A 21,674-nucleotide genomic window follows, 5' to 3' on the forward strand; every position below is an offset into this window, starting at 1 on the left:
TACAAAAATAAAAGTTTAGGCAAAAATATCTTGGTCACGTTCAGACATAAAAGCAAGGATTAGCAATATTAGTATATGACTGAATAGAATTTACATCAAGTAATAATAAATTGGACAAATAAAGGCAGTGTAAGTATTTAAAGTTTCAATCTATAATTAATTTATACTGAAATAGAATCTGAATATATCAGTGAAAGAAATTATGTGGAAAATGTCAGAGAAACAAGGAGAAATGGTCAGGTTCAATAGTAGTAAGACTCTTTATTAAGATTCTCCTCTTATTTGACCCACAGAGCAGGCTAAATAAATAAATGTAAGACAAATGAATATCCAAGAAATATAATTGACAATATTGATTTGTTAGTCGTAGATTGAATTTTACACCCTATAAGCAGGTAGATGACATAGCTGTGGAGATTTTCCTCTTGCAAAGTAGGCTTGCAGTCTCAGAAAGTTTGAACTAAACAAAATAGATCATTAAGTTCATTTTTAAAAGGAGTTATATATTCCATAGATATCCTCATCATGTCCTGAATCTTATTGTGTCTTTGACTTTTATTTTTAACTTAATTAACAGCTCACCATTGAAGCCTGCCCAAATGATTGATAGACTGATAAATAAATCCAAAAAGTGGCTCTTTGATAAAAACAAATAAAAATGGACAAACTCCTAGATAATGCAATAGAAGTAAAAATAGAAAATAAAGTGCCATACATGAGTTTATTTCTTGTTTAATTAAAAGTGAAGAAAAAACCATATGAATAACAATTTATGCAAAAGATGCTATGTGAGGGCACCAGTTATAAGTTATATAATTGAAAATAATCTAAATGTTCAAAGATGGGCTATTATAATATATTCTATTTTATATGTATTTAAACAAATGCCATCCTGTCATTAAGAAACATATTGTAGAATAATACTAAATAGTTAATGGAAAATTTCAGTTTGTTAGTGAGAAAAAAACTGCAAACAAAATGCAGAGTATCATTTTACATTTATAAAATAGGTAAAAATATGTATAAAATGCATGATAAATATGTACTAAAATATTAAAAATAAAATTTTCCCTAAGTAGAGAGATCATAGATTATTTCCTTTATGCTCAGCTATGTGTTCTAACTTTAATGCCATATAATGCAAGTTTAAAATGTTGCTATCTGCATAAGAATGCCTTCTGTTTTGTCCCTGACCCACTCTTCTTTCCCTAAGAGTTTGCCCACCAGGTCATGAAGGGGTGAGTGAGCTCTGTGGCATCCCTGGGCAGGGCAGCAACTGATGGGGCCAGAGGTACACACCTGCCCAAAGCTGGGCTCATTAGATCCTCTCTCTTGAGAATTTCAAATTAGGATTCAGAATCAGCAGTTAGTTAACTATGAGAACGAGAATCATACAAACAAACCTGGGGAACAGGGGCTGTCATTTGAGTGTGGATATTCAAAAGCCATATGTACTGCTGAGCAGGCAGGAGAGTTTGGTCTGCAAAGAGAATAATCAATAGTAACAATAACAATGGATGCCATTCATTGTGTGCTCATTATGTGACAGGCAGTCTTCTAAGCACGCTGTATGGACTAACTCATTGATAGGCACATCTAACTTTTAAGGTAGATACTATCATTATCCTCATTGTACATGTGAGGAACCAAGACACAGAGAGATTAGATGAATTACAGAATAGTGCAGAGGGCCGAGAGATGAGGGACCATGTGGTCTCAGAGAGGCAGAGACCAGAAGAGTGGCTCCCCTGTGCCTCTGGGCATCGCAGGTCCTAGTTCTAGTCCCTTGTGAGGCCTGTTTGTATTTCCTGCCATCTGTTTCCAAGAGATTACTCTGACTCCTTAAGCTAAACTCCTTGTTCTTCACAAGCTTGAGTGGCTAACAGTTTCTTGCAATTGAACAATCCTTGGCTAAGAGGGAGTATATGCTAGGGGTGACTACATATAAAGTGTCTTTGATATCTTTAAATTATTTTCATGTTATCTTTGAAACCAGCCCAACGGAGGAAACAAAATGTTGCTAGAATTCATCACAAACAACCACATACAATAGGAGGCATCAATTCTCCCAACTCACAAATAGTTTTAGAAAGTATTAAAAATATGCCCACTAAGGAGAAAGTACTCATTGAAAAACAGCCCTTGAAAGACTAGAGAAATCTCTAGGTACTCTCCCTCCTTTGCACAAAATGCCTATTTGTATAAATATTTATATACTATTTCAGGAAGAGTTCACATGTTGTAGTGTGGCTACCAGCTTCTGGATGAGAGGCTATTGCTTACAAAAATTGCAATTTTTTTAGGTTATGTATCTTTACAGTTTTGAGTTAGTATCATCTAACCAGAGTTTTGAATGTTTTAATAGCTTCTAGTCTAACTTTGTCAATCTCTAGATGGAGGACAATTCAAGGGAGCCCAAAGAACATGGCTGGGGAAGGAACACAGAGACTGGAGCTTCAGAAATTACTATTAGTGCCAACAAAAATAGTTACTGCAAGGTGTTAACACTGGATAAGTAATTACCTTTTCTGAGACTCGACACTTGAACTCTTTTCTTCCTAGCTTTTAGGATATACAGTGGTTCCGCCTTATCCATAGGGGATACATTCTAAGGCTCCGAGTGGATACCTGAAACCATGGATAATACTGAACCCTATCTATACTATGTTTTTTCCTATACATACATACCTATGATAAAGTTTAATGTATAAATTAGGCACAGAAAGAGATCAACAACAATAAATAATAGCAAAATAGAACAATTATAACAATATGCCAGCATCACTACTCTTGCACTTTGGAGCCACTATGAAGTAAAACAAGGGTAACTTGAGCACTAGTGCTGTGATAACTCAACCGTGGATCTGATAACTGAGACTGCTACTGAGTGACTCACAAGTGGGTAGTGTAGACAGCACAGATACACTGAACCAAGGATGATTCACATCCTAGGCGGGATGGAGTGGGATGGTGTGAGATTTCATCACACTACTCAGAATGGTGAGCAATGTAAAACTTATGAGTTCTTTATTTCTGGAATTTTCCATTTGATATTTTTGGACCATGGTTGACCACAGGTAACAGAAACCACAGAAATCAAAACCGTGGATAAGAGGAGACTACAGAAAGATTTCTCCTTCTGGAGGTAATTTATGCTTCAGTGTGGTGTTTGTCACAATTACTGAAAACTAGATAGACTTGCCTTGGAGCAATAGGATGTGTTTTTTCCCTGTTTCTTGTTTTGGTGTAGCAATGGCTATGTAAAACAGCTGGATAGATATTCTTATATAGAGGACCCAAAGAAAATTCAGTGGCCAAATATCCAGATGAAAAGAGAAGCATTCAGTTAATCATCTGGATGTTTTGTCTACACGAGGAGAAATCTGTGGATGTTTCCAAATATTTGAGAAAATATTTGGGAACATCCAGATGTTTGGCCCTATGCAGCTCAAACATTCAGATGTTTGACTAAATTTCGCCTTCCAACCGGATGCTTCGGCATCAAATAGACCCAGCCTTGGTTATAGTAATTACGCATTGTTAACTGGTGTCACAGAAAATTGTTTGGGGGAAAAACACGACACACCAAAGTGTGGAGGTTGTAAATAATCACAAACATTACTAGTGAGGAAAGAAGGAGGGAATAACACCTCTGACCAATCAGGATGCATCATCACTAATATAAATTGTCAGCAGTAATGTTCTCTTTGCAGAAGGTCTAATAATTAAAAATAATAAACATAAGCTGGTGGCTCCTACTGATGAAAACGAAGCCAGTAGCACTTGCAGTGTTTACAAAACATGAAGGATGTGAAAAGGAACATCCTCTGCTTTGAAATGAGTTGAAAATTCTAAACTTCATGGAAACGGGTTGAATGAGAGTTCAGTTTCCTCCTCTTATTTTAATGTGGCCTTGCAGTGTCTCCGATTACAGTGTTCTTAAACTTGTGGGAATCAGCCTAATAAAAATACTTAAAGAAATACAGCTCATCCCTCAGCTGTGGGCCGGCTGTGTAGATTATCATGGTGCAGGAGTCAGGATCTGCCTCCAGAAAGCAGACTCCGTTTTCTACACAGCAGTAACATGAACTTGAACGGAGGCGTTAAATGAGAAGATCATGTTTTGATTCTAATTAAGATTTTAAAACCTGATTTTTAGCCAACTTGTTGTTGGTGAAAAACAGCAACGCCATAAATAAAATAGCCACAGATGGACCCGGATATTTGTTTGAACAACCATCAAAAAAATGCTTTTATTTTAATTGATTGATACTGAACAAAAGTAGTATTCAGCCAAAACCTTACCGCTAGTCTTATAATTATTTTTTTAACCAGTTCACCACTACATTCCAGGGGAACTTCAAGACATCCTGCTGAGGTGTCTGGTACAACCTCTGCACCTGATTACATGTTTGACTTTGCATACCAAGCCTGAAATTGTTCAAGAAAATTAATCTTTTGTATACTTGCAAAATCCTATCTGGAAAGTAACCTAGATGTGGTCCGGGGTTCATTTTCAAAGTGAACAATCTTCAGAGAACCTGGGATTGGATTGTGCTTAGGAATAATATGGTCTGTCATTCTTTGTAGGATGGGAATGACTGTTGTAAAGCCGATGCTAATTTTTCAAGGAACTTATCTAGAAGATGCAGAAAGAAGCAACAGACCTTAAAATCTAAAAGCATTTAATATTTTTAATTGCTTTCTGAAGAATTAAACTCTGGTTTAATTTGAGAAAGCATCTCAAACATTTTTCGTATCAGAGCAAAAGTTACCCAAGTATGATCCAGTTAAAAGACATGCATATTTTAAAATACCTATGATACACTCAGCTTGTTTTTTGTTTTTAAAGAAACAGAAAATATGACTTTGGTTCTAAAAATGCCTTCATTGGAGTAGAGGAGGAAATATAATTGCTACCCAAATTGTATGGATTCAACGGAGGAGTCAGCTATGATTTCTTTCTCTGATGACAATGAAACTTTTCACCTTTACATGCCAACTAACTGGAAAAATTTTCCTACAATGTTGTGCTCAGAAGTGTGATAGGAGAATTGAAAGTAATCAGTGTCAATTAGAAAGACCTTGGACATCATTGGGAATGCCTATTAGAAGGGATAAGAGCATGCTAGAAACAGATGGCTTGGGCAAGAATGTTGGCTTTGTCTCTTCTAGCTTCCTGACATCATGTAAGATATATAACATCTCTACGCCTTGGTTTCCTCATCTGCAAAAAGGGGATAATAATAGTAGTACATAGTGGATAGGACTGCAGCCAGGATTAGATAACGGAGTATATGTAAATCTTGTACATCAATGCCTGCTACATGAGTAACTTTTTAATCCACAGTACGTGAATCAAATTGCATTGAATCAAAAGTTTCGTGAAGATTTGAGATGAGAATGAGAGCCAAATAAGCCATATCATAAGAAGCTGTGATCAGAAATAAAATGAGGTATGTTTTGACACTTAATGACATTCTAAAAGATTGGGCGGCAGCAAGATGTACACACGTCTCTGCAGAAAATGTGGTGAGGAGGTGGGGGGTTGGGCAAGGGAGATCAATCTCACAGCTTTCAATTAGGATTCTGTGGGTGGGGAAGAAAACTAGAATTCACAGAGAAGGAACTGGCTGATATTATTATTATTTTTTTAATGCAGCATTTCAGAAAACATAATCAATGGCATGCGTCCAGTTCCCATTTAGTAACCAAAGAACTAGCTGCAGCTGTTTTTTATGCCTGGTGGTGCCAGTTTGATAGTGTATAATCATATTTGCATAAAGATAAAAAGGAAGGTGTTATAGAACACAGTTAAGCCTATGGTTTCACCATGAATTAAAGGTAATTTCAGACTAATTAGGTATAATTTGTTAAGGAATTCTTCCCAGCAATGATGACTCTGATTTTGTAATTACAGGACAATGCTTACTGTGGCTTTCAAGGCAGGAGAAAGCACACCCGAGGGGGTCGTGTCCCACACTAGGCAGATCTAATGGTGCCACAAAAGACAGGTGTTTTGTCAGATTTCAGCCACACACTTTCACACCTGCAACGCATTAACTACCGCAGCAATGTTAATGAAGACCAGGTGCCTGTTCTCCAGCATAAATGAGGAACTGGCGGGAGATTTGCCGTTTGCTACCTGACGTCTACCCCTGGGTCTCTGAACCCCGTCCTTCTGGTTGAAGGGGAAGGTGAGTGGGGTAACAGGGTTTTGGGTACTTTTGCCTTGGTCCTTTTGAGTTGTGGGATGGAGATACTGAAACATTGGTCTTCGCATTATGGTAGTGACCTTTTTACCCACCCATTGAATTTCCCATCAGTTTCCACCCTAAAGTAGTGGAAAACATTCTTCCAGCACTAAGTATCTCCAGGCTTTCTGTGCTGTTACCCCTTTTGTGCAGAGTTCAGCCTCTGAGAGTCCTGAAAATAGCTGATCTGCAGAATCTACAAAATGGATTTCTGGAAAGTGCTGTGTTATCAGCTGCTACCAGGGAAAGTTTGATTGTGGCTACTTGAGTCTTTTCAAACTTGAAGTTTTGCCATTCCATCAGGAAATGAGTAATGGAGGCCTTGAGCAAGCCTTTTCACTTTAATAAAACACAAGGTTTTCATTGTGTGGGGCTACATCATTTTAATGCTCTGTGTTATGAAATACAAAATCTTTTTCTTCCTCCCTTAAGAAAAAAACTCTGCAGCAAAGCTTTCCCCTCCTCTTTTTTTCCTTCTTTTCTTTGTTTCACCTCTTTCAGCTGCAGTTGTCTGCTCCCTGCAATTTCCAGCAGTTAAGTGAAAAGTTAATATTGTCGTGCGCACACACACACACACACACACACACGAATTGAAAGTGAGGAAAAGAATGAGCAGGTCTAGGTTCTCAACAATAGAATATAATTATCTAACTCATTACCAGTGACTTCTGGCCATGAAAAAAAAGCCTCTTCACCCTGGGAGATGGAAGGATGGACAAATATCAAAATGCTTGACACTGTACTTAAATTCCATGTCCTAATTAAGTTAGAAAAGAATGGACTCATAGACTTTTAGAGTAGCAGATCTGGGTGTGAAAAGGATGGTTCAAATCCAGATTTCTTTAACTCTTCAATCCCTGAAGTGAATATATTGGGCAAACCTTCAGAAATGGATACCCACACTCTTGAGGTGACCTGTTAGTAACATAGATCCAAACCATTCGTTTCAGGTCATTCTGCAGTGTTGTTCAAGACATGTTTCCAATGAGCTTAAGATTTTCAAGAGGCACCCTCAAGGTACAAATATAGCTGGGGAGTTTCCAGAAATCTCTGGCTTTCCCTTTCCACGTCCCACCACCTACAACTAAAGCAATTTTAGTTTTCAATTTACTTTATTGATTTGGTGTCTATCAATGATTTAATATATTAATTTTTTTGGATTAATACCAAAACCTTTGGTTACAGCTGCCAAAGAATACCCTATCTTATGGCAGAAAACACTTGTGCCTTTACCAAGTACTCAAGTATTTGAGCAAATCCAAATTCTTCATGTAGACAATGTTAGCCTTGTACGCAGATTCTCCTGAAGGCCACTTCTATGCACAAGTGCTGAGGCATTTGGACAGAGTGAGAAATCATGTCATGTTTTCAGTGTTTCTAGCAAGCTTAATGCCTACAGCAAATGAATTACTTCTTAACGAATGCTTCTAAAAATTTGGATTATAGGTACTGACCAGGAAACTCAACTTCAAATCCTTGACTCCCCAGTCTTATCAAAAGCTGAACTGAGATCACTGACATTTGAGAGATTATCTCAGGCCTTGCTACTCAATATATGATCTATGGACTGTCTGCAGTGACATAATCTGAGAGCTTCTCAGAAATGCCAAATCGCAGGCCCCAACTCAGACTTACTAAATCAGAATCTACATTTAAAAAACTCCACTGTTTTTGAGTCAACTTAATGACTCATTTGCCTATTAAACTTTAACGTTGTAAACGTGTATTCTTCTAGATCAGAAATTCTTAATTTGGGGTCTTTTGAGTGCATAAATTGGCCTCAGGTTTATCAACTCACTGCAATTAAATGCAAAATTGAATCTGTGTGGAGGTGTGGCTATGTATGTTTGTGTTTTAACCCATAGATCCTTGTTTTTGGTAAAGAGGATTCATAATTTTTCAGCTTTTCAAAAATGTTGCAAGCTATACAAATAAAGGTCTTCTTATTTATAGTGGCCATGCACTTCTCTGGGTAGTGCTCTGGGATAGAACTCCGGACATAAAAATGCTATCATAAAATTATAATGGAATTTAATTCTCTGAGCTTCTGCTGAGTGTAAACTAAATTGTTTTTGCATCTTCTGCAAACAGGTGTACAAGTTTGTCCACAGTGTTGTTCAATATCACTTATCAATTTTAGGGCACTAAAAAAAGAAGTGTCCGATGGACTATTATGCTTCTTTTTGTCAATGAGCACTCTATAATTTCCTGTCTCCTCCCCACCGTTCTTTTTTTTTAATGTGCGAGGCTCAAAAAAGCTCAGAACTATTATGAATATGGCATTCAGTTACAAAACTCTCCAAAGACAAAATTTCTGGGACAGATCTGTGAAATAGTTAATACTGCACAGCATTAACAATTGAACCGTGCTGGAAAAATAAGAATCGACAACGATGAAAAAATAAAAGGAGGGCATTTAACACAACTAAGAATTAAAGTACACACCTAATGAGGTTTGGACTCTCTCTTTCCTTGCTGCTTGCTCTCCCATATCATGTATAGTGTCTGACCATGGCTACTTGGAAAATATCTTTTGTCAAACAAACACATTGATTTAACAAATACTTACTAAATGCCAACTATGTGATAATGTGGAATTGTAATTAAGAGATATCTTAAAATGAGTCTGTCTGGATTTCAGTTCCAGCTCCACTGTGCAAAGCTACAAGATCTTTGGCAAATTTCTTCTCCTCCCTGTGTCTAAAATGAAGATAAGAGTAGCACCTAACCTATAGGCCTGTGATGAGGGTTATATTAATTAATGCACGTAAGTTCTTAAAACAGTGCCTGGCATGTAGTAAGCACTCAATAAGTAGTGACTATTACTAGGTACCTGGCACTACTCTAGGTTTTGTGGAAATGGGAATACAAAAAATACCATCTTAGCTCTCATAGGTCTTTTATCAGGGAATAATAGATATTCAATAATTAATTTTATAATTACTCTAAATTGTAATATGTGCTATGGATGGAGAAGTATAAGCTGCTTTTAGGAAGACCTGACCAGAGATGGGATGTCAAGAAGGTTTCCCTGAGGAGGTGAGTTTTAGGTGAAGGGGAATAGGGAATGGGAGATAGAGCAAGCCAGGTCCAGGGGGCTGGAGCTCAGCAAGTGATCAGCAAAGGGTGTACGGGAAGCTGATGAGGTAGACAGGGCCTGGGTCATGCTGTGCTTTCTGGAGAGTCTTGGCCTTTAAGAAATTTGAGGTGTACAGAAAAGGTTTTAATCAAGGGAATGACATGAGCGGGTTTGAATTTTTAATGTATCTCTCCAACAGGCATGTGGAAAATTGATTATAAGTAAAATCAGAGTAACTGTGGAGACATGAGTTAGGAAGCATTTAGAGTATAATATGAAAGAATCAATTGTACCATTTTGTAGGATGTTGACAGTGAAAGATAAAGAGAGCTGGATGAATTGGAGAAACATTTAGTAGGTAAAGTAAGGAGGACTTGCGGTTGATAGAGTCCTGATTGAATTGTATTGTGCTTTTCCTTTTTATTTCTTGAAGACAACAAGAGACATTCAAAAGTGACTTTATTTCTCTATTTTTCCTTCAATTTGTAAATACAGACCCACTTATTCTCACAGGCTTCCCTTAGCTTCATATATGTATATATTCATATACATCTTCCCATAGATCCATATATAATTGATATTGAAAATAGCCTTCTCATGTAAGACTGTTCCTGTTCGTTTCAGAAAGAAATTCAGTTATGCTTATAAGACATAAACTCTGTTCTCTGTTGACACTTCTTGAAAGCTTTTGAAGTTCTTTGAGGTGCCTGGGGTAGGTAGGACTAGATAAAATCTTATTTTTGCCTTTCTTAGAAGGAATACAACAAACAATATATTCTCATGGTTGTGATATACAAACAGGATGTTAGTTATTATCTATCTCCAAGTGCTTAATGTTGAAAGGGTGGGGGAAAAACTCACCTCTTCCCCCACCCTTTCAACATTAAGCAGGTGGAGATGGGTAATAACTAACATCCTGTGTGTAAAAGCTTTGCTTTTGTTTTCCTGGGGGGATACAGGCAGTGAAGAGCCCGGTTACTCAGAATTCCTAGTGTTTTTGCTTTCTGCATACATTTGAGCACATTTAATCTTAATCCAGGACTTATGCTTCCTTACTTCATTGTGGAGGGGATGACATGATAACAATTGTTATTTCTGCCCAAAGAAAAAGAAGACAGTTATAAGAGGAATTAAGAACATATCAAGTAGGTTATAATATTAACAGTAATAAAATGGTAATTATAGATGACTATTAGAGAGGCTAGCACTTAACCAGGTGCCTGTAACCACCTTCTGAGTATTATTATTCCCAGTTGCCTAGGAAACCGAGGCACTCCATTAGGCTTATGTTGGCCCTGATCCTAAAGCGGCACCCACCCGTTGGTTTTGCGGGATTCTTCTGACTCTGTCCTATCCTATACCCCAGAATCCCACCTCTTGCGTTTCTACACAGAACTCTCTGTCTTCAAATATTGTGTTTCCCACTTTCTTCTCCAGACCACTTTCTTCTGTCCTCTCATTCCCCGAGGCTCTTCTCTTTAAGGTGATGGCCAAGAAATTAGAGAAAAGAATGCATTGAAATGTGAATGACTCTTTTCTTTTGCATTGGCATTGTATGAGAACATAGTGAAGGAACCCCCGGGTGTGCCTCTGATAGGCAGACAGTGCAGCTCCTTGGGATGCACGGGGGTGCAAAAATATTTTTCAGACCCTATTAAATGTTGTCCTATTGATGGCACTCATGGCTTAATAATCTGTTGGTTTTTTTCCTTAAGTAAATAAGGTGAGGGTTTTGGGCTTCTGGCCTTCACCCAGACTGGGTTTGCACAGCTGTGAAGTCTGAGCTGAATTCTGCCATCTCTCCAGCAGCACTTAATTGCTTTTAATTATCCCTCCTCTGAAGCCGAACCATCCTTCACCCAGGTCACACTACAGAGCATGGCTCATAAGTTTTACAAGCCACCTTGTGTATCCCATCTATGTGTGCAGCCACCTTTTCCGACCGTAAACCATCCATCAGCCAGCTATCCCTGTCCCTGAAAAGGTCTGGATGCTGAGAGTAAGATCAGGCTGTTCTTGGTGTCACTATGTTGACTACCATTGTAGCAGGAAGCCTTGAGATGAACTTGAGATTTGAATTTTAAATCTGAAGATTGCACATGAATTGAACTTTAAAATGGTCTTCCTTTTATTCACCTGTGAATGTAATCAAATTTGAGAAAACTAAAGGGGTTTGGATTTCCTAAGCCCAATTCTCTTGCTAAGCTGTGAATTCTCACTCTGAATCTCTAATGAGATCTTAGGTACCAGGTCTAAGTCCTCATTTGAATTCAGTAAATACTTGCAAATTAAATGAAAAGCCCAATATTTATGGGTAGCTTGCATAGCTATAAGATCCAAAATGTACTTTCCACTGGCTCTGGTCAGTATTGCAACATAGATGTCTTCATTCATTCATTCCTCAGTCTTTCTGAGAGAAGCTTAGAGAAGGGAGGTGGAGAGTTTTCAGTCAAAGGAGCTAAATTCTGAGAATTTTGACTTTTTTTCTTTCTGGATTGACCATGAAGGCATCCAGGCATATGTGTCTGTTTATCTGTGAAGGATACTAGGTAAAAATACAACTGATGGATACACCTCTCCTCAAATAAATTGATTAGACTAGCTAGTTGTCTCAAGCAGGCCTTGGTAAGAGCAGTGCTTCTCAAAGAGGGGTATGGGTACCATAGATATAGGCGAGATGGCTTTTAGAGGTCCCTGAATGAATGCCTTTTTATTATTCTAATATAGCATTTAATATTCTATTCTATTGCTTGCAAGTGATATCGGTTTCCATTTAGCAGTGATGAAAACCTTCCATTAAAAATGTGTGTATTAAGGAAAGTGAGTCATTAAAATAAGAATATTGATAACAATACCAGTAAGTGATAACTGAAAATGTCAAGTCATGAAAGATGCTACACAAGTGATTGGACTTTGGGAATCTTTGGAATAGAAGATGCAGTGATTTGAATAAAGGCTACAGGGAGCTATAGAAGGCAGGACACTCATTGGAGGGTGTGGAGTGGGAATGAAAAGAAGCAGAGGGATATCTACACCTGCCAGCATAAGAGCATGCAAGGGAGTTGACAGGAGGCTGATGTCTGCAAGCAGTCCCTGTCTTGTGGAGGAGCAGCGGTTTCAGAGTGAAGCATGGTGAGGGAACCTGGTGTGGTGAGAGAGATCTCCAGTCTCCTAAATACCCAGCTCCCTGGGGAATGTCTGCACCAGCTCTGGCAGCATATAGCTTCAGGATTTTTCCAGCTGGCTACTTCCCTACCCTCTCCTACATTCCAATATCATTTCCCCATTTTCAGTTCCACCAGAGATAGATTCCTCAAGCCCTTGAGTATTTCAGATGAAATGATTTTGATACCAAAATTGCTTTATGCTCACCAGAGAATGTACTATCCACTTGGAAATAAGGCCTATTTGAATTTGCCCCCTTTGTCCTTCCAAATGTCACTGGATGAGGGAGAGGACTTGGCAGAAGAATGCAGTTGGTTTTGGCAGAAGCATCCAAAAGCCTCGGATCCCCTGATATACAATAAAAGCCGTGGAAGTGTCCAGTCTTTGAATCCGTGTGCCTCTGTGGGAATGTGGGTGAGGGTGGAGGTAGGGGTGTGGGTGCGTGTTTGTGTAAAGGGTGAAAAAAGAATCTTTGTTGGAATAAAGAAAGGCATGCAACAGGGATCAGCTAGACAGCCAACCCTGAGGGAGTGAGGGAAAGAGAAGACTGTAGCAGACTCCAAATCAGTAAATGCAAATTGCAGCAGAAGGTTGACCTTTTACTGTAACCAAAGTCAGCTGCAGGTTGTAACCTCATGCCATTAATTATAACCCAGCATACCTCTGGTGGGCTCTCCCGTTGGCCTTGATCTCCCTCATCCTCCCTCTCCACCACTTCCCTCCTTAGTCCCCACCCCACTGAAAGGCTCATGTTGCAGGCTGCACTCTGAGATAAAATGCTTTTGAAAGTAATGGGTCTTAAAAGACTGGAGTCAATTCTATACATTTCACTTTTTTGCAAAAGAAATTGTCCTGTGTTGAAGACTGAGATGGTCGGAGAAGGCCCATTTAAAAAAAATTAGCTAAAACTTAGATGAACGGAGTCATTAACCGAAAAAGTAAAATATTCATCATCAAAAGTAAAATATTCTGGGCCAATATTGTTGCTGGAATGTAATAACGCACCCCCACTCTCCTTTTGGAAAAGGTTTGCAAGCATTTTGTTGCATGACTGGGAACCTACAAAAATATAATTTAAAAGTAGATATATAAAGGAAATATAACCCAGAGAATTCTGTGCACAGGTCAAGAAAGAAACTTGCATAATAGGTCTAGGAATATTTTGAAAATTCTGGACCCTTCTTTCTGTTCCATTTCTTGTTGGATTGTTTTAGGAAATCTGTATTCACTTTGTGTGAGAATCTTTGGTTTTTACCTCAATTGAAAGAATGGAAAACTGCAGACAGACATTTTATACAGACAGCACTGGCTTCACATGACATGTGCGGTTGCGCAGAGTCCTGTGCTTAGAAGGGCCCTGTACTTGGTTTAATGCTCTGCTGTGAACATCCTGAAGCCCTGAATAACCTTAAACAAATGGCCCCACATTTTCATTTTGTACATTATGTAGCCGTTCTGGTATAGGGGCACTGGAAAGTGAAACATATTAATGGTTGGTGAAGCCAATACCAAACTTGGAAAAAGTTAATGTCTTCTGGGCCAATATTGTTTCTGGAAGTAGTTAAAATTTAGAATAAAACAAATATATGCTGAGGCCAGTCTTCCACTTAAAACACAAAGTTGTACAATTATCTCAGCCATGTTTTGGTTCTTTGAATAATTAACTGACCCACAATATACCAGATTTTCTGTAGTTTACTTTGTTTAGCTTGTCCAAAGCCTCTTGATATTCTCCTGTTTTAGTTCTTCAGTTCATATATTAGATAAACTTCTAATATGATCATGATACTATTTTAAAATTGCATGAAATGGGAAAGACTAAAGCACAGCCGTGCCCTCAGGAAAGTTTCTCTATGGGGAATGATACAATTAAAAATTGCAAAAACAAAATCTGACTCAAGCTTGAAAGAAAAAAATGCATTGAGATACAACAAATGTTTGAGAACAGAGGAAGGAAATATAGTTCACATTGGGTGGATGAGGAAAGGTAATGAAGATCATGATACACATAAGTGCGTGTGTGTGTATACATATGTGTGTGTATATATGTGTATGTGTGTGTGTAATTTCAATATACAGAGAAGTGATCAAAGGATATTTTTGGAGCAAGGAATGATATATAGGGAAGGGAGAACAAATGGCATGTTCAGGCAGCAGTGGCTAGAACAGAGTGACTGGTGTATGAGATGCAGACGGGAGGGAGGTGTTATTGGAAAGGAGCTAAGACCAGATTGTGGTATGGGCAGTTTATTTAGTAGCAACTGCTAATGGAAATAGGACTAATGGAACAGGAGAAATAGTCATATAGGTCTATAAGTTTTTTACACTGAAAAAAATAATTAGAAACTGTCATTCTAGTCTCACCAGGTAATTGAGATTAGGGCCAAGACAGACCACACAGATAATGTGAATGTCCCAATACAAACAGAGTTACGGTGCATTCTCTAACAGTAAGGATCAGTACACCATGTGGTCTTACTGGGAGAAGGAGAAGGAAGAAGAACCTTCTCATTCCTATGCAGTCTTAACACTGAGGTTCAACTTTGGACTTTCCCACAGGTGAACAAACCTTGGGAACTGTCCTTAAACACCTCCACCATTGGTTGGCTGCTTTTCTGTGTCTTGAAGATATTGGCCCACTTTCCATAGCATCTTCATTTGAATTGTTATGAAAGAAATACATAAAAACATATGAAAATGTTTGGAGTTGGAAAACCAACAACGTACAGACTGTGTATACAAAGCACTTATTTTGTATATAAAAACAAATGGATGGATGGAGTCATGTATGGGTTTATGCTGGTATGAAACATACCAAAGTTTTAACAGTGATGGTGTTACCTTTACATGCCAAGATTATGGGTGACTTTCATTTTAAACAATTTTCATTTTTGGCTTGATTTTGTTTAGTTTTTGAAGATTTTAGAGAAAAATGCATTATTACTAGGATTAGATTAAAATTCCATTTTGGGGGCTCGGATGGATTTAGCATTAAATCCATCCACAAAATGAATGATCATTTTAGAAAATATTTAATGATGTTGCAGTGTGTCCATCCTGAAGCTTTAGTGCCATGTGGTGCAGTGTGTCAGGATCTGGCTTATTAAGAAGATCAATAGGTACAATGCTGAATAATCTGATGTTGCTTAGCTAGCCTACGAATGCATCCGGATTTTTTTTCTTTACATTATTTGTTCTACCTTTAGTTTTATAAAAATATTTTCCAGGCTACACTTTGACAGTGGGATTTCAAGTTGTAAAAAATTCCTTTCAAATTTTGGATGCAGAATTTACTATTGCCCCAGGGTTTCTTGGAAGAGAATTAGAAGAGTTCTGTTTTTCTTATGAAACATATTCAAAGAGATGAATTACTTTTCCATGCAACAAACTCAAGTAAAAAGTGAGATGCAATATCAGTGATGATGTGATTGGTCATTTGGAGATGTCCCACTCAAGCATTCAAATAATTTCCTGTGTTATGTCTTGGGCCAAAAAGCTATTGAAAGAATATAATTTCAAAAATGCAATGTTTGCTGCGAGAATGTCAACTATGAAACTGTATTCAGCATACTTATATACTGATCTGTATTTCATTCAGGTTTACATACTTGTTCTTAGTTATTTTTAATTGTGATCATATTAGTAAGTGTTTCTAGTCCCTAAGTGGTTTTTAGTCGATTATATATGTCAATAAACATGTAGATGTTAGATTGAGCCATATGATATTTAAGGTAAGCTTCTTTGTACTTATTTTGATAAATCATAAAATGTTTACATTTTGCCCCATGTACTTTATCATTTCTTTATGTATTTACATGTATTTGTACATTTTATGAACTATTTGATATAGTTTGGGGACATTGTGCCCTCTTACCTCTAAATGCTATAATTTGTATTTCGTAAGACAATAAGAAGAAATTAGAAAAGATTTGCTAAGAAGAGGTATTCTCTTTTCTACCCACAGAACCATTACAAAATAAGAAAATCTGACATTAATACAATGCTCTTATTTAATTCATAGTCCAAACTCATATGTTCTCAATTGTCTCAACAACATCCTTTATAAAAATTTTTTCCTGGCCCAGCATCCAACCTGGGGTCATGCTCTATATTTGTGTCTCTGTAGTCTCTGTTGATTTAGAACGGTTTCTTGGCCTATCTTTGTCTCTCTTGACCTTGTTATTCAAGAGTTCAGGCCAGTTGTTTTGCAGAATGACTCTCAGTTTGGGTTTGCCTGATGTTTCCTTATGATTAGAGTCAGGCTATGCTTTTTATAAAAAATATCACAGAAGTGATGGGTGCTGTTTTGCCCTTCTCAGATAATCCTAACAGGAGGTAAAATATATTAGTTTGTCCCAGTGTTGGTGGTAACTTTCATCACTGATTAAGGTGGTATCTGCCAAGTTTCTCCACTCTAAAATTCTATTATAAAGTTATCCTTTATAAGTAATAAGGAATTTGTGGAGAGTTACTTTGAAACCGTGTAAATATCCTAATACTCCTCAAACGTTCACCCATTCATTGGGGATTTTCTAACTCCATCATTCTGTTTACTTTTGTTGATTGGCAGTGTACTGTAAGGAAGAGGTTTTTCCTTCTCCACTCTGTGTTTATTTGTTCATTAATTTATTTTTATAAATATAGTATTTAATATGTTTCAATCTTCACTTGATCTTAGCCAAAAGGCGGAGAAGTGATCGTTTTGATCTTTAACATGGCAGTTTTAAGTGGTTCAGCCAAAGACGTCATGCTATGCATTTAGACTGGAAATATATCAAGCATGTATCTTCATAGCCCATTGTATTTTCAATAATTAAAAAAATTATTCATTGACTAATTTTAAATTATGTTCTTTACTTGGTGACTATGTCAGTCTCAATTTTGATTGTCAGTATTAAAACCTCTACCCATCCCCTTTACTCACAATAACACATTTCACTAGGCCTGTGTTGAAACAGCTGTAAGGTGAGCCCTTAGTATAATCTAGTCTATATTTAAGGCAATGTGAGTTGTGGATGTATAAATATGAACAATGTTTTTAATGCTCATTCAAATATTTTGTTTTCATAAAGTCCCTGTTCTGTTTTTAAAACTTAAGGTTGATAACCATGATTTTAGGGAGGACAGAAATTGAACTCATCTGGTAATAAATGCAGAATACAAACTTCTCCTTCAGCCAGTTTACCTGCACATTTATGGTAGATAGTTGTCATTTTTTATGACAGTGAAAAAATCAAAGTATTATATATAATTGTTCAAAAGAATTGTCCCCAAATTGAATGAATATGTTTTAAATTCCACTTACCTTTTGTTTTATGTCTATAAGGCATATAAAGTGTTAGAAGATTTTTGAAACTTCAACACTTTTTGAATATTCTACATATGGCCTTTTGAGATTCTGCATGTTGCCTTCAAAGAGATCTTGTCAGAGTTACACTTCTTTAATAGTGAAGTTTATATACTTAAGAAAATAAAGGCAAAAAATAGTCATTCATAATATGGAAATAATACAGTCATACACCAATTAATGGCATTCTGGTCAATGACAGATCAAATATATGACAGTGGTTTCTTAAGATTATAATATGGCATTTTTTTCTGTACTTTTTCTATGTTTGGATATACACATACTTACTTATGGTTACAATTGCCTATAGTACTCAGTACAGTAACAGGCTGTATAGGTTTGTAGCCTAGGACCAATAGGCTATACCATATAGTCTAGGTGTGTAGGAGGGTATACCATCTAGTTTGTGAAGATACACTCTATGACGTTCACACAATGAAACACCTAAGGACACATTTTTCAGAACATATCCCATTGTTAAGTGACATATATCAGAAGTACCTACATAATAATTTTTGTGAGGATTAAATGAGATATTTGTAAGACACATAGCTCATGCTTGATACTTACTACATAAAATGATAGCTATTTATTATTACTCTAATTCTTAATATAGTAATTGCTATGGCTCTTAATTTCTTTAAAGAAAACCTCAAAAAGAAATTTCTGTAGTGATATAAAAAGGAACTGATGCAAATAACTGTCGCATGGAGTAGTTGAAAGAATACGAAGTTGCAGTGTTAGATTGTGTGTTCCATTCATCCCAATGGGTTTTAATTCCAGTTTCAATGCTGATTAGTTGACAGGAAGGCCAGTTTCATGATGTCTCAGCTAATCTATCTTTAAAAGGTGGGGCATGAATAATGGTATCACTTTCCTATGAAAGAATGTCTCAAGTGGTCTAGTGAGAAAAGGTTAATATACAAGAGAGCCCTTGGTGAATATGTGGAGTGGAGGTCGGAGAATCAGAGAGGAGACAGGAGGAGGAGGGGCAGAGTGTCCTTGTGGATGGCAGGAGGTGGTCCTGACTAACATGGCTTGTGGAGACATTAAAGTGAAATGCTATACAACTCTTTCATAATTTTCAGTGGTGGGCTAACTCCATTAAAAGAGACTGGCCAGGACAGGTGTGGTGGCTCACACCTGTAATCCCAGCACTTTGGGAGGCTGAGGTGGGTGGATCAATTGAGTTCAGGAGTTTGAGAGCAGCCTGGGCAACATGGCAAAACCCCATCTCTATTAAAAATACAAAAATTAGCTGGGCATGGTGGCAGGTGCCTGTAATCCCAGCTACTTGGGAGGCTGAGGCAGGAGAATCGCTTGAACCCAGGAGGCACAGGTTGTAGTGAGCTGAGATCATGCCACTGCACTCCAGCATGGGTGACAGAGCAAGACTCCATCTCAATAAACAAACAAATAAATAAATAAATAAATAAAAATAATAGACTGGCCAAAATTACACTCCAAGGACCTCTGGGCCTCAGTTTCCTCAACTGTGACATGGAGAAAATTTCTATTTACAGAGTTGTTGTCAGGACTGTGTGCTTGATACCTTTTGGGTACTCAGAAACAGTCCTGTCAAGCACCTACTGTAAGTCAATAACCGAGATTGTTTTCTGACTCTCCATTTCCTGACATGGCTGATGTCGTAGCTCTATAAACAGACACAGGTTTGGGTTGGTTTGTTGGTTCAGTCGTTGATTGTCCAGGCTGAAGGCAGTTTGCATGGGAAGTAGTAGCTTGTGTTCAGGGAAGAAATTGTGAAGGGATCACAGGTGGCACTAAGCAGGAACTTGGATGAGCAACATGTTAAGATTTGATAGTGGTTTGGCAGCATTCCCACAAAAGAGGAAGATTTGATTGTTGGAAGGGTCCTTGGAAGATGAAAATGTTCTTCGTAAGCTTGTTTACAACAATAAAATGGGAAGACAAGGAGGTAGAAAGATACGGAGTTGGATGATAGAGAAAAAAATCTTATAACTGAGTGAGGGAGTTATTGAAGGGAATAAACTAAGGAACAGAACCAAAGGAGAGGAACAGAGATGGAAACCTCGGTAAGAAAAAAGCTTCGATTATGGAAATAAAGTACAGTATATTCCATTAACTGCTCCAGTGAGTCCTTGGTTGAATTCCAGTTAAAATAAGATATTTTAAAGAGTGAAGACACATTTCCTTTAAATATCCACATTTACAACTTTTCTATGTAAAGTCCAAGGCTTTAGCCTCAGTATGACAAATGTAGCGAGGTATCATTAATCAGATTAGATTTTTATGTTAAACTTATGACATGAAAATATATTTTACAAAAAACATTTTGTGTTTGATTTTCTCAGATTTTCTATGAAATAAAAAAATTTAAATATTTGCCTTTATCAGAAAAGTATTGCCCAACTTATAAGACTTTATATTTTTAAAATATGAGAATGAGATATATTGAGAAAAGGTTGAATGTGTCCTGGGAGGTGGAAGGCTTCGATCTTAGCCATTGAGCTATTGGTCATTAGATACGAAATTGTGAATGTTCTCTTCCTTGTAAAATAAGCGTGATGACTATAATGTTGAAGAGCTTTCCAGATTTGGTAGTGGAAGATCCCATGTCCCCTCCTTTCCTCGTTGAAGATCCATAGACAAGTATGATAAGAACACCTACACTGGGGTGAGCCGGGTGGAGGGCTCGACTCTCCTTGGTATCCTCCTGGGCAACATCAACTTTAAAATTTTTAACAGTATTTGGGCATAACAATTATTCTTCAGACAGTCTTATTTTTCCTTTTTAAGTGCATTTAGGACCATAATAGGCATTATCAAACATCTGAGGATGCATTATTCAAAGTTTAGAGGTCACATACACAATCACACTCATTTGCTCACTTTCTCTATACTCTCTTTAAATGCATTAGGGAGTTTGGGACATTTAATTAGGGTGAGTTAAAAATAGGTGCCTTGGGCTGGACGCTGTGGCTCACACCTGTAATCCCAGCACTTTGGGAGGCCGAGGCAGGCAGATCATGAGGTCAGGAGATTGAGACCATTCTGGGTAATACGGTGAAACCCCGTCTCTACTAAAAATACAAAAAAAAAAAAAAAAAGCCGGGCGTGGTGGCGGGTGCCTGTAGTCCCAGCCACTCAGGAGGCTGAGGCAGGAGAATGGCGTAAGCCTGGGGAGCTTGCAGTGAGCCGAGATTGTGCCACTGCACTCCAGCCTGGGCGACAGAGCGAGACTCCCTCTCAAAAAAAAAAAGAAAAAAAAGTGTCTTGGTTTGTCTACTTATTTACAGCTGTTCTAAAGATATAGTTTTAAATAAAGACAATTATTTTAATTGAATATTTATAATAAATGTTACTAAAATATAAAAATCAGAATTCCAGACATTAAAGATTTTGTGTTTCTTGCCAGTTGGTTTTTAAAGAATGGATATAAAATATCAATCAACACAGAAAAACAAATCCTCAAGAAGTCTGTATTTAGAGATTAGCATTTTTAGAACATATTCAGCATACGACATTTCTTCTTTGTGGCATTATAAAACTTTCTAAAACTTTGTATTAAGTGTATTTAACATAATGGTTTCAAAGTGATAACAAACTATATAAATGAAACAACCATATTTTCCTTCTGTTTTTCAACGTAACTTTTCTTCCCTTAATGTTAATCTTTCTTCCTTATGAGCTATTAGTTAACTCATGTTGTGTAAATTGGAATGAACTAGCTAGAAGGTTCTAAGACTTAGGTTCTAGTTGGGTTCTGTTCTACATCTTAAAATCATTTAAACACTCTACTCTCAGGTTTCTTGTCTACAGAATGGTGTGATGGAATAAGTTGATCTAT

The 21,674-nt window shown here is 37.4% G+C and overlaps 1 long non-coding RNA gene across 1 annotated transcript; it reads right to left on the reverse strand.

Moving 5' to 3' along the window:
* Positions 1-244: 244 nt before the first annotated feature.
* LOC101141053 (uncharacterized) lies at positions 245-17,894 on the reverse strand. The gene is made up of 3 exons (XR_175397.5): positions 17,804-17,894; positions 1,404-1,480; positions 245-460 (listed from the first exon to the last, which is right to left on the reverse strand). It is a non-coding gene; the product is annotated as an uncharacterized lncRNA (long non-coding RNA).
* Positions 17,895-21,674: the final 3,780 nt, after the last annotated feature.

This window comes from Gorilla gorilla, chromosome 13, assembly GCF_029281585.2.
Source record: "Gorilla gorilla gorilla isolate KB3781 chromosome 13, NHGRI_mGorGor1-v2.1_pri, whole genome shotgun sequence".
In the NCBI taxonomy this organism is placed as follows: domain Eukaryota; kingdom Metazoa; phylum Chordata; class Mammalia; order Primates; family Hominidae; genus Gorilla; species Gorilla gorilla.